This window comes from Erpetoichthys calabaricus, chromosome 2 (assembly GCF_900747795.2).
Source record: "Erpetoichthys calabaricus chromosome 2, fErpCal1.3, whole genome shotgun sequence".
Taxonomy (NCBI): Eukaryota; Metazoa; Chordata; class Cladistia; order Polypteriformes; family Polypteridae; genus Erpetoichthys; species Erpetoichthys calabaricus.
The window spans coordinates 281,874,527-281,888,361 of record NC_041395.2 but is presented as its reverse complement, the minus strand read 5'-3'; the positions used below and the strand labels follow the sequence as shown (position 1 = coordinate 281,888,361).

Genomic DNA, 13,835 nt, shown 5'->3' with positions numbered 1-13,835 from the left:
AGTAAGAGGGCCTGGCACTCCATTGAACAAAACATGGGTTCAAGATCTGTTAATTTTGGACAGAGAGGCTGTTTTTTGCCTTTGTATGTATTCTTTCGAGTTCTCCTTTATGTGTACTTCATCCCCAATTCCAAAAGAGTTGGGACACTGTGTAAAATGTAAATAAAAACAAAATGCAATAATTTGCAAATCTCATAAACCCATATTTTATTCACAATAGAAGATACATAGAAAACATATCAAATGTTATCAAATGTGAAAGTGAGAAATTTTACAATGTTATGAAAAATATCAGCTCATTTTGAATTTGATGGCAGCAACATGTCTCAAAAAAGTGGGGACGGGGGCAACCAAAGGGTGGAAAAGTAAGTTGTAGTAAAAAGAAACAACCGTAGAAACATTTTGCAACTAATTATGTTAATTAGCAACAGGTCAGTAACATGATTGGGTATAAAAAGAGCATCTTAGAGAGGCAGACCCTCTCAGAAGTAAAGATGGGCAGAGGTTTACCAATCTGCAAAAAACTGTCTACAAATTGCCCATGATCTTCGGGCCCTCAAGCGGCACTGCAATAAAAACAGCCATGATTCTGTCATGGAAATTACTGAAACGGCTCAGGAACACTTCCAGAAATTATTGTCTGTGAACGCAGTTCACCATGCCATTCATAAATGCAGGTTAAAGCTCTATCATGCAAAGAAGAAACCATATATGAACATGATCTATAAAAGTCACTGGATTAAAGCTCATTTAAAATGGACTGAAGCAAAGTGGAAAACAGTTCTATGGTCAAACGAACGGAAATTTGAAATTCTTTTTGGAAAACATGGAATCCGCATCTTCCGGAATAAAGAACAGAGGGACCATCTGGGTTGTTATCAGCGCTCAGTTCAAAAGCCTGAATCTCTGATGGTATGGGGGTGAATTAGTGCCTATGGAATTGGCAACTTGCACATCTGGAAAGTCACCATCAGTGCTGAAAGGTGTATGCAGGTTTTAGAGCAGCATATGCTCCTACCCAGACAATGTCTTTTTCAGAGAAGGCTGTGCGTATTTCAGCAAGACGATACTAAACCACACACTGCATCCATTACAACAGCATGGCTTTATAGTAGAAGAGTCTGGGTGCTGAACTGGCCTTTCTACAGTCCCGACTTTGCACCAATTAAAAACATTTGACGAATGATGAAACAAAAAATACAATAAAGACCTAGGACTATTGGGCAACTAGAATTCTATACCAGACAAGAATGGGACAATATTCCTCTCCCAAAAGTCCAGCAACTGGTCTCCTCAATTTCCCAGATGTTTACAGGCTGTTGTTAAAAGAAGAGGGGATGCTACACAGTGGTAAACGTGGCCCTGTCCCAACTTTTTTAAGACATGTTGCTGCCATCAAATTCAAAATGACCTTATTCTTTTCTTAAAATGGTAAATTTTCTCACTTTCAACATTTGATATGTTTTCTATTGTGAATAAAATATGGGTTTATAAGATTCTGTTTTTATTAACATTTCACACAGCGTTCCAACTTTTTTGGAAGTGAGGTTGTATTTTCTTAGGGCCAACATCATTTTTGCAATGTAAAAGTGCATCTAATGAGGTTCCTTGTATTTGACAAGTTGAATTGGATCACTGGTTAAGCTGTATGGGTTGTCACAAGGGTTAAAAAAATTGACAACTATTTTAATTTTATACAAATCATAGAATTTTCTCTTTCCAGAAAACTGGATGTGCCTTTTTTCCATCAGTATACTGAGACAGAGACAGAATGTATAAATATAAGTGCTAGTCCAGTCAAAGCTCTTTAAATGCACTTTATTTTTTAAAGAAGTTATGACCCTATTTTAATAATTTAACAGCATTCATTTGTTATGAAATGTATCTTATCAAAATCAGGTAGACAAAAATGAAAACTAATTCCTTTATATGTTACACACATGCTAGCAAACCTAGAATATTTTTGCTTTGTTCTTCTATGAGATACAGTATATAACTTTGATGGCATGCCACCACAGTTGTTTTGGGACACAGCTGTCTCCTTTCAATTTTTTAAACAGCAAGCCTTCAGAGAAAAGGCCCTCATCTTCTATTTTCCAAGTTCTGGGATGTCAAAAAATCTCTGAAACAAACTCCACCAATTTGATTTAAATATTTTGTACAAAATTTAGGTACATCTTTGCTCTAAAATGTGCTACTCATTATGAAACCCCTAAAATTGTGCTTCAGTAAGAGAGCACCTGGTATTTAATCTTTAAAGAAAAAGTTAACAGTAAGAGTTAATCATCTTGGCTAGAGTGCTGTCACTTAGCATGATCTGACACCTCGCTTGAGACACCATTATATGTGCTGCCTAGTACAAGCTTAACAGAATTATTTATAACCGCTGAAATCCATCTGCTAACGAGCATCTAATGAGCAAACAACCAAAGCACCCGGAACATTCTCTCCCAACAAGTCTTTCTTACTGTAAGTTTAATTTTTTATGGGATAATTAATCATCTTTACAGGGAATCCGTCAACATTTATGCTCAGCAAATAGGATATTGGGTGCTTGGAGGTCAACTTGCAAGTAATTCAGACATTGTGATTTAAGAGTTGCCGATAAAGACAGCATAAACACCAATTAAGGTACACTGGACCACACATATTGGTTGGATGGTGACTTCATAAGGGTGTGCTATTTAGGAGGCTAAAGGATTTTTTTAATCACTAATGAAGCCTTTTGCCAAGCATCAAAAAGGTCCTAATCATTTTGTGAATCCTTTTTAGAAAAATGTTGAAACACTGGCTAAAAAAACTTGCAGAAAACAAACAAACCATCTTTTTAGACACCACTTTAGAAATGCAATCTCTTCACAAAGTTAAATTAAAGACTCTGTGTGTATGTGTGTGTGTTGAGTGTTTGTTTGACAGTGTGTGATTTTTCTGCTCAGTGCCAACCTGGTGTAACCCCTGCCCTGGCCCCACCATAGTTCATACTCCCTAGAAAGTAATAGAATACTGCATAAATTACGTAATTTAAAAAAGCAAGCATAAATATTTTTTAATAGTGTAAATCTAGTAATCTTATGTGAAGGTATGCATGTGAATAACTAAGTAACATTGAGTTATTTACTTTACTAATGTTTCGAGACATTGAGTCATGTGACAAAACAACTTCAATGTACCTTTACACAGATTCTGCCAATGTCTACTGGATGTGACACCATTCTTTACAAGTCAGAAATTGCTAAAGTCGGTGTTTTGATAATAAGTAGTGGAGAATGCTCTCACATGCAACTTTAGAATCTCAGTTGGATAGAACTTGGGTCATGGGCCAAGCCATGGTGTGGACATTATTCTAGTCATGATCTTTAAACCATCTTCTAACAACTTGTGCCCTGTAGTTAGAGTTATTGACATTCTGTAAAACTCTGTTAATATAAAATTAAAATGCAGCACTGCGGGTGAATACAATCTCTCAGAGTTGTCTTGTATTTATTAACATCTCCTTTTATTATAATATTCACTGATGGAAACGAACATCTACTCCAGCACTTGTTTAGCACAAAGCGAATCACTCATTTGACTAGATGACTTTTATCCACTGCTCAGTTTTGTGTTCTTGGCACCTCTTTACATTCTTGAATTTTAGAGGTATGAAGGAATATATGCTTCATAATATCTATTATCTGACTTCTTCCAGCATATCTCAGAATTTGCACATTTATCCACTATCATGTAACTTGATGATATACTTCTGTCTTACTTCCATTCCAACTTCACTTTTGCCACTCTTCAATTGTAAGAGATGAAGGAGAAAGCTTCCACAAGATGTCATAACCATAGGAGGAGAATGCCTAGAGAATCAGAACACATGCATTTGCTCTGGTGCAGCAGAAAGATGTAACACTAAAATTAGTTTTTAAACTGAGTCAGGCAACAAATGAGGCACATCTCACAGAGACTGCACCCCTGTCCATGCCATGCCTTGTCAGAACATGTAGACTCCTGTACAGTAGAAAAAGCAACTACATCGGTAGACGCCACTTTCAGTACATTTTAGTGCCTAGCTAAAAGCAAGGCTTAGCCCTATTGTATACCATTGTATGTGGCATATGGGAGGGACAGACATCCCGACTAGGAATTCTTCACCCAGGCGCGAAGCTCCAGGCATCCCGACCTGACATGTTTCGATGACATTCCCTGGCCGAGATAAAAGAAGAGGACAAGGAATGACAGTCTCTGAGGGGTGTTTATTCCCCCCAGGGACTAGATTGCAGCAGACCTCCATATTGGCACCCAGTCGGTAACCAGCAGGAAATACTGGGAGTAGTAGTCTGGTAGCACAGCCCTGCTGGGGTATGTGGGTGCCGCAAAAGGGTGCTGCATGGAGATGCACTCCTCAATATACTGGACTTCCATCTGACCCGGAAGCATTTCCAACAGGCAACAGCCCTGTCCATAATAAAAGGAACTGTGCTCCCTTGTCCAAGCAAGTCACAGCTGAGAGGCAGGAAGACAACACTCGACTGGATGAGGGCAATGTGGTGGAGAAGGAAGAAGTGATTGTGGAAGAGAGATAACTTTGCTTTACTACTTTTGGAGGTACTTTGCATTAAATCATCCATTATTTGTGTCTTTGTGTTTGGGGTTTGCAGCTCACTGGCACCCCATTTCTATCATACCTTGTATATTTGCATGTACTTGGGCGTCAAATCAATGTATCTAAATCTAATGTAGTTAACCACAGATTTGGACAGGACATTGTTGGTTCATTTCCCAAAATTAGAAATGGTTGTTTGTGTAGTCTGCAGTGCACTGAGGTAGTAGCTTTAAATATGGGTTATTCTGTGAATGAAGTGAAAACATTTATGAATGTGTTTACCAGAATGGGATTCCACATGAAATATAAAGCAATTAGGGAATATTGAGAAAACAATATGTGGGGGTCACAATCTCACAAGTAACTTGGGTTAAGGAGTACCATGTCACGTATTTAAGTGGTAAACTGCTGCCCAGTGCGAACTATTCAGACACTAAGATGGGATGCCTAACATCACTGGGTGCAAGGCAGGAAAAGGCCTTAAAAGAATGCTAGTCCACTGCAGACCACATTCGCACACACATGGGCCTATTGGGAATCAACTTTTATATTAACCAGAATTTTTTGGGAATACAGAAAGAAAACTGGAGTACCACAAGAAGATCCTGCACATAAACAAAGCAAACACGAACAGTCCACAAAGATAACAACTGCACCAAACCCAGAAAGTCTGATCTGTTAAAAAGGAGCTCTGACTACTATATCATTGTGCTGTGCCACGCTATATACTACACAAAAACTGAAAACTTGTTGAAGGAATTTTCGCCAGTGGTTACTATATTCTATGCAAATATGGCAGCCTCTTCATGTGAGTTGATTTACATGAATGTTTGATATATGAGTCTTGGACAGACTATATTTTAAAATGAATAGGTTTTGAGAAACAAGCAACACAAAGACCAAGCTAACAGCAATCAAATAAAGCATATGCATGTAAAATATAAATTTCACAGAGTGAAGCACAGTCGATATTTTGAAGCTTTTGCTGTTGCTATTGAAAGCCAGTGAAGGGTAATGGTCTTATAAGCTTTTGATTAACATAATCGGAACTGCAGGAAATTTTTAAGAGGAAATCTAAAAGAATACATAGGATGAGTTTTACAGGGGTCCACTCAGTAAATGTTATGCTTGTGCAGTTTCTCATTACTTATTCATTCTTAGACCAAATAATTTCAGTCAGCTTAGTGGGAAAGTTCTGGGAGTGCAATCAGCTATGCAACAGTAGCACCCTACTGAGAGTCCAGCAGAGGCACTAGAATCACTTACTATTAATAAAGCTCTAGTAATGGTCATGAGATACCTGAGTTTTAGAAATACTTTTCATGCCTTCATAATCTATGCAGTTTTCATCCAAATGTTTATTTTAGTAACAACTCAGAAGGACCTTGTTCCACTGGATTCACAATAATGTGCTAACAAGTAGTAAACATTATCTCCGCATAACCTTCAGCTGACTGCATAACATCAGCCCTCTATTCAGTACAGAATAATCTTTCAGCCTCTGCTACACACCCCTATTGATATTAAAATCATATATTAGTTAGAAAGGTGAGATAAACACAATGTGAACACAGTGAGAATGTGTACAGTCCACAAAGACGATGGCTAGGTAGGGAAATTAAGCTATCAAGCAACAACACTAACCAGTGCACCCCAGTGCTGCCAAATGCAGGTTGATGAACCTATGATGTCCTGAATAAGTGTGAGACCTGAGGACTGTGGTTCTGATATGGATGTGAGCAACACTGGAGCATCATAGGGAACAGTTCTGTCTCCCTTTCTCTTCACTCTGTACACCTCCTTCTATAAATATAACACCAGGTCATGTCACTTGCAGAAATTCTCAGATGTTTCTGCATTAATGTGGTGTATTGATAAGGGGGATGCAAAGAGAATTGTCTGCAACTTAACATCAGTAAAGCCAAGGAACTGGTTATTGACTTTCGTACCAATGATCCTGCATGTCTTGTCATAATTTAGGGAGTGGATGTACAGGTGGTCCACTCCTGCAAGTACTTGGGGTTCCACATCAATAAAAGTTTGGACTAAGTCTCAGAACACAGAGGAACTATATAAGAAAGGGCAGCACAGGCTTTTTTCTTATGAGACAACGTTTCTTTAATGTGGGAGGTAACGTACTTCACATCTTCTAATAGGACAATGACCAGGAGATGAAAAAAAACAGAAACTATTAACAAAACAATTTATCAGTGTTAAAAGCTAGAATGACAAAAACACAAATTTACCAGTGTCAAAACACTAATCAAAAGTCCTGAATCACTAAATGGAATCGAACTGTTAACTAATTCTCTTTTTGTCTTAAATCTAGAAACCTGGACATAATAAATAGTGGAAAGTTGATGAAAACACATGCTATGACTTCCAGTAACCAATGGCAATGGGACATCATCACTAGCACAACATAGTCACAGCTACCAAAAACACACAAAATGGTGGTGCCTGTACATGAAAACAACAAACCAAATTTTGATGCAGTAATAGTCCATCAAATGTCTAAACACCAAAATGTTTCCAACAATTTTCAAAACCCTAAAATCATTATATTTTTACCATGTCTGGTGATGTTGTTCTGGCACCATTTTGGGAACCTTTTCCTTGTCAGGCATATTGTTTATGATAATAATAATCAATGCTGGTCACAGTTGTGGAAGCTACTTAAGATGGCACTGCTGGTAACACAGTAACACTTGTGTAAAAGTATCTGGATAAATTCCAAACAAAAAAAAAAACTTGTGGCTTCAGTTATTTGTAGGAAGAATCATTAGGTACTCAAGACTATTGCATTGTTTTCTCAACTTCTGAATACTGTTACAGAGTTTTGGTTTTGGCAGACATTTATTTTAATCTTTTTCAACTATTCTTTATGCAGCACTCTCTGTTTTCTTCATTTCCTGGTCTGTTTATTAAAATCTGTCCATTTGGATGAGCCAACTTCATCTGTTCCTAACAGTGGCCAAAAACGAGAGTGGCCCAAAAATTTCTGTAATTGTTAAAAAAAAACAAAAAAAAAAAAACTTTATTATAAAACTTACAGCAGCTTACTTAAGTCACCTTCAAAAAACTCTCCTTGAGCTTCAGTAACCTTGTCCCAATGCTTCTTCCATTCCTGTTAGCATATCCTACATAATGTTCATTTTCACTCGTATGCAGATGACACCCAGTTATACATTCCATTTAGATCAAATGAAGTTTCTCAAATGTTGTCTTTAATTCGTTGTGTTAGTGAATTAAAGGAGTGGATGGATGAGAACTACTTGTCTTTAAACACCGATAAATAGAGTTGTTAATTATTGGAGGGAATGATGCTGATCACAACACTATTTTGTCATCATGTAACTCAGTTGGAATCACCATTAATTTTACTGAATCAGCCCGCAATCTAGGAGTTCTCTTTGACTCTAGCATGTCATTTAAAGTGCATATTACAAAGCTGTCCAAATCATTTTTCTTCCATCTTAAAAATGTTGGGAAATTAAGGTGCTTTCTAAATAAACAGGATTCTGAGAAATTAATTCATGCATTTATTTCTAGTAGGATTGACTACTGTAATGCGGTGTTCACTGGATGTTCAAACTGTTCTTTATACAGCTTCCATTTAATCCAAAATGCTGCTGCAAGAATTATTACAAGAACAAGAAAATATAAACACATAACTCCTGTTCTTAAATCCTTACACGGGCTCCCGGTTAAGTTTAGGGCTGATTTCAAAATCCTCATTTTAACATATAAAGTCTTAAATAGCCAAGGTCCGGCTTACTTGTCTGAACTTATCATGACTTACAAACCAGAGCACATTAAGATTTCAAGATGCCGGTCTGTTTATGATTCCGAAGATTAATACAATAACAGTGGGAGGTCGAGCTTTTAGTTACAGGGCCCCTAAACTGTGTAATTGTCTGCCTGCTACTGTAAGAGATGCCCCTTCTGTCTCAGCTTTTAAATCCCGGCTGAAGACTCACTACTTCAGTTTAGCATATCCTGACTAGAGCTGCTGAATAACTGTACAGACTGCATCTTTGTTGTTAGTCATTAGCACTAAAACATAAGTAACATGATAGTTATAATTGGTTACTAACTCTCACATATTCTGTTTCTCTTTTTGGTACTCAAATGAGGCACTTGGTGCCACGGCCCACCTGCCAAGTTGTTTTGCCTGCCTAAGGTAAAGCCATCCCTAATGGAGGATCACAGGAATTGTCAGGTAGAGGGGTCCTTTCATTGGATTGGCTGGCCCAGCACTGTCTCAGCTGTGGAATGGCCAAATGGGGGAGGCAGCTTGATGGCTGAGGTCTCCAGGACTCTAAACAAATCCAAATCATATTATGTGATATCATCTACTGTTATATTCTGCTCTGTACTTGTAATATTTTTATTTTTATACTGGATTGAGGATTTGTTCTGTTCTGTGTATTGTATTGTATTGACCCCCTGCTTTTCGACACCCACTGCACGCCCAACCTACCTGGAAAGGGGTCTCTCTTTGAACTGCCTTTCCCAAGGTTTCTTCCATTTTTTCCCTACAAGGGTTTTTTTGGGAGTTTTTCCTTGTCATCTTAGTGAGTCAAAGCTGGGGGGCTGTCAAGAGGCAGGGCCTGTTAAAGCCCATTGTGGCACTTCTTGTGTGATTTTGGGCTATACAAAAATAAATTGTATTGTATTGTATCCTGTACACATCTTTTGCCAGAGGTCCTCATGACCGTTGTAAAAACATAAAATGATGTAATTGAACAAAATGTATGTGTGTACAGAAAATAGGACAGAATGATGAAACTTGTTTGTGTTTTGCGTACGTGACAAAAAGCATGTATACTTTCTGGAAGTTTTCTATTGATGATGTGTGTGACAAGAAAATATACCTTTAGGGTAATGACTTTACAAAATTGGAAAAATACAATGAGTCAGGACGCTATTTTTATTGCTTACGTGGTCAACGATCAGGAGATTAGAAAGGTATAAAAGAGCAAGGACATCTGCGCTCGAGGCAGATGAAGCGCGGTGTCCTAGGACTGTGTTTCTCTGTCATTTTACCCTTGTCTGGTATGTATCAATAAAAGGTTTTGACTAATTTTAATTTTCTTCTCTGTCTTCAGTCACAAAAGTGTCCACAGTTTTTGGCGCCCGGACGTGGGGCAAGAGACGGCCGGTCGACTCCTCCAGCGAGACCATTTCAGTGATCCGTCTTACCAGCGGACTGCCGTCAACTTGAGCGCTCCGGCAGCAGAGCATGCAGCTCCGGCAAAAGTTAGGACTGCCCTGTCCTGAAACAGTTCTTGCGTGAGGAGTCCCTGGTCTCCTCTTTGCTACATCCACGGTGACTGAACGGATTTCCAGACAGAGCTTGCACACTTCCAGGCTGGGGTAAGCACCGGGGGATTTCCGAACATTTTTTTTATTTTCTAAATAACGGGAGGGCGAGTTTCCTGTTGACCGTCTAGTCATACTCATATCTCAACGGGTTGCTTAAGGTGATGGAGACTTGACCCAAGCAGTTTGACGCATACGAAAGGTCTGACGAAAGGATACTGGCCTCACCCATATCCTAGACTCGGCTGGACGTATTGATGTAGTATTCTGCTGAACCGAATCGGACACGAAGTCACCTGAACTGGAATCCGGGGATGTGAGCAGACAGGCTAACGGGACGAGTAACGGGGTGGTATGGAAATATAAACCGAAAAGAGCACAGATTGCAGGATTGCTGTTAGGACGGAATAAATAAATCTACATACGGAATAAGCAACAATACCGTGTTCTCCTGGGAACTGGGACAGGACCGATAGTTAGGTGTCTCCCCTTGGGACTAAAGAAGGGAACAGTAAGGGAATAGTGAGTGGCACACTTAATACCTCGCTGATTCATACGTACAAGGGATTAGGCGAATCAGTATATAGTTGGAAAATTAAATACAGAACCCGGGAGAGCAAGGGGACATAATGGGAACTTATAACAGTAAGCCTGTTAAATTGCCGCACAGGGGGATCAAAATCATTAATGCTGGAAGAATTATTTTCGGAGGATCAACAGACGCCCCGTAAAAATGGGTCTCCTAGAAAATTTATAGAAAAGAAGACAGGTTTAGATTTCAAGAAGGCATGTAAGAAATGGAATAGACAGAGTGGTGGGCGTTGGCCGATAGAGGGGACAGGAGATGTAAGTGAAATACAGGAAACTAGGAAGATCCTGTGTAGGAATAAGCAGGGTTGTTATAATAGTGGACCGTATCGAATGGATATGATCGATAGAAATTTAGAAGTAGTACCCCCTTTATCCTATTATTTTTTTCCCCTCCTCAGAACCAACCTCAGGCACCTCTATTATCCCCTCCTCTATCCCCCATTCCGACTGCCCCCCCCTGCACTACAACTAGCAGAAGTTTCCCCTGATGATTCCCCAGGCACAGATCACTATGACCCCTCAACCCATCGTGATGACCCACCCTGTACTAGACAAACCCCCGTCTCCAAATGCACTCGAAGTCAAACCTCCACTCACAAACCAGCTCCAACTTTTTTCTCTTCTGATCCTTCACCTTCACTTACTTGCCCTTTAATAGAAGTTCCCAATCCCCATTATAACCCTGCCCATCCAGCTGGACCCCAAAATCCCACAACAGTTATGATAAATCGGAATTGGGACATCCAAGAACTAAAAGATGTCGTGAATGCACTTCCAGATCCAAAGGAAGTAGGAGGACTAAAATTTGTTGAACAACTTGATCAGTTAGATAGCATGTATAAGCCTAATGCTGCTGAATGGACCCAGGTACTTCGTCGAAAGCTTGGGACCACATGGGCCACTGTTAGCAGGGGTGTCCGCAATGACGTTCCATGGGTATGGAACCCAGCTTTAACTCGAGGACAGGGGATAGGTGGAGAAGGCGAATTTAACCCACAATGGGAGGCGTTGAGACAAAATATTGCAGAAAAATATAAAAAAGGAACGGACTGGTCCCTTATTTCTGCTGCAAAACAAAAGAGAGACGAAACGGTTGATGAATGGGCACATAGGATTCAAGACCTTATGGCTAATCACTCGGGCTTGGGAAATGCTGATGACCGCACCCGAGCTGCAGTTCCACCTTTTGTTTCCGGTTTGCGCTTTGATATACAAAACAAGGTCCGCACTTCCTGTATTGAGTGGGAAAGTGCCACGTTTGATGAAGTCAAACGACATGCTGAACATGCCGAAAAACAAACTAAGCAGAAGGAATCGGACTCTCATGCCAAATTATTGGCAGCACAGATGAACTATTATACCAGGAATGCTCCTGACCAAGGTCGAGGATATGGCTTTAGAGGAAGAGGACGAGGTGGTTTTAGAGCTCCTCCTACTGACCACACTAAGAATCCTTTTATTCCCTCTCCCTTAAATTCCAATGCTAATTCCTTCTCTTGCTACGCCTGTGGTGAAACTGGACATTTTCGTCGGGAGTGCCCTCACAGACAGCAACAGCCCCCACCTCCCCTTATTCCACCTGTTTCTTCTGACACCCCTGACCAACAATACTGGCCATAGGAAAACGCTGGGACCTCCAGCCACTCTTTTCAACTACCTTTGCTCACCCATAATTCTGAGACTGATCCTTTACTGACATTGTTCGTTGATGGCACTGAGACTGTTTTCTTAATCGACACTGGTGCCACTCGCTCGCTGGCAAAGGTCCCTGCCTCGAACGAAACTGTTACTGTACTTACTGCTTCTGGATAACCTCACCTTCTTCAAGTATCAAAACCTCTTCAAGTCCAGTCACGTCCTGGCGGACATACCTTGTTCAACCCCAAAAGTTGTTGTGTCAAATTACCCCTTACCCCAAACCCTCTTTTGCAGCATGAGATATTTCCCTACACACCATTCTCCTCAAAGCCCTACACTCTTTTCCCCTTGTCTTTTTCCCAATTTACAGGCCCCTGACATTTTACACTGTACTGCCCAATACTTCCCTATAGAAGTAGACACCACCTGGCTAGAATCTTTCCTTACTTCTGGTATTTGCCCCGAAACCCTTCACATCTCCTGTGTTTTTATTTCTTCCACAAAGGCAGCATAGTGCCTCATATTTCCTTAGCTAAATCACACACTGTTAAATGGGGGGAAATAGGACCATGGGTGGAAAAATGCCTTGAAAGAACAGACTGGTTACAAGTTACTCCAGGTATTTTTGATACTCCTGACCATTTAATAACTAAAGTAGTGTTTCAAAGGATAGCCCATTGTGAGCCTCTGGTGATCCACCCGAAATCCTCCTTCCGCCCGCACCGTGCCCAATATCCTTTGTCTCCCGAAGCAGAGGCTGGCATCTCCGCCGTACATCCCGATCTCGTCAAACTCGGTACCGCCGTTAGACATAGACCGTCATGCCTCAGGGATACAGAGAAGCCCCTTGTGTATATGGACAAGCTCTTGCCCAAAATTTAGAAGGCTTTTGGCCGGACGGGATACAGTATGTAGATGGAAATGATATGTAGCGCTACGGAAGAAGATTGTACAATAGATACCCAGAAATTGTTGCTGTTTTTGGGGGACAATGGCCATAAAGTTTCTAAGGTTAAGCTGCAGCTAAATATCTAGGTCATGACATTACGTATGGAACAAGAGCTCTCTCTAGCGATTGCATTACAGCCATCCAAAATCTTTCTAGACCGGTCACAAAACAACAGGTTATGTCTGTTTTAGGTATTCTGGGCTACTGCAGACAGTGGGTTCTAAATTTTACTGAAAGAGCACAGCCGTTGCAACAACTGGCTGAGAAGGCTCTCTGTGACCTCAAAGCTGCTTTTCTATCTGCGCCCGCGCTAGGTTTGCCTGATCATTCTCGTCCATTCACTTTGTTCGTGGACGAAAAGCAGGGATTTATGAATGCAGTACTGACGCAACAACATGGAGATAAACAAAGACCGGTGGCTTATTTTTCTAAAAAACTGGATCCAGTGGCCGCAGCACTTCCTCTGTGTCTTCGTGCTGTGGCTGCAACAACAGAAGCTGTATTAGCAAGCACGGATGTAGTTCTCATGAGCCCCCTAACAGTTAAAGTGCCTTACGCTGTACATTCTATCCTAGTACAAGCCAAAACTTCACATCTCAACTAGTTACGCAGTGGTCCAAGGGGACCGCCTGCTGGAAGCAAATCGAATTTCATCAAGCTTAAGTGCACAAACAGCTGAACTCGTAGCACTCACTCGAGCATGTCAGCTGTCCGAAGGGAAGATCGTAACAATTTATACAGATT

General features: G+C 40.4%; 1 protein-coding gene across 4 annotated transcripts in view; it reads right to left on the bottom strand.

Annotated features, from left to right (window-relative positions):
• The window catches only part of zgc:171482 (zinc finger protein), a 581,354-nt gene that overhangs the window by 434,071 nt on the left and 133,448 nt on the right, over positions 1-13,835 (bottom strand). The window lies entirely within an intron of this gene.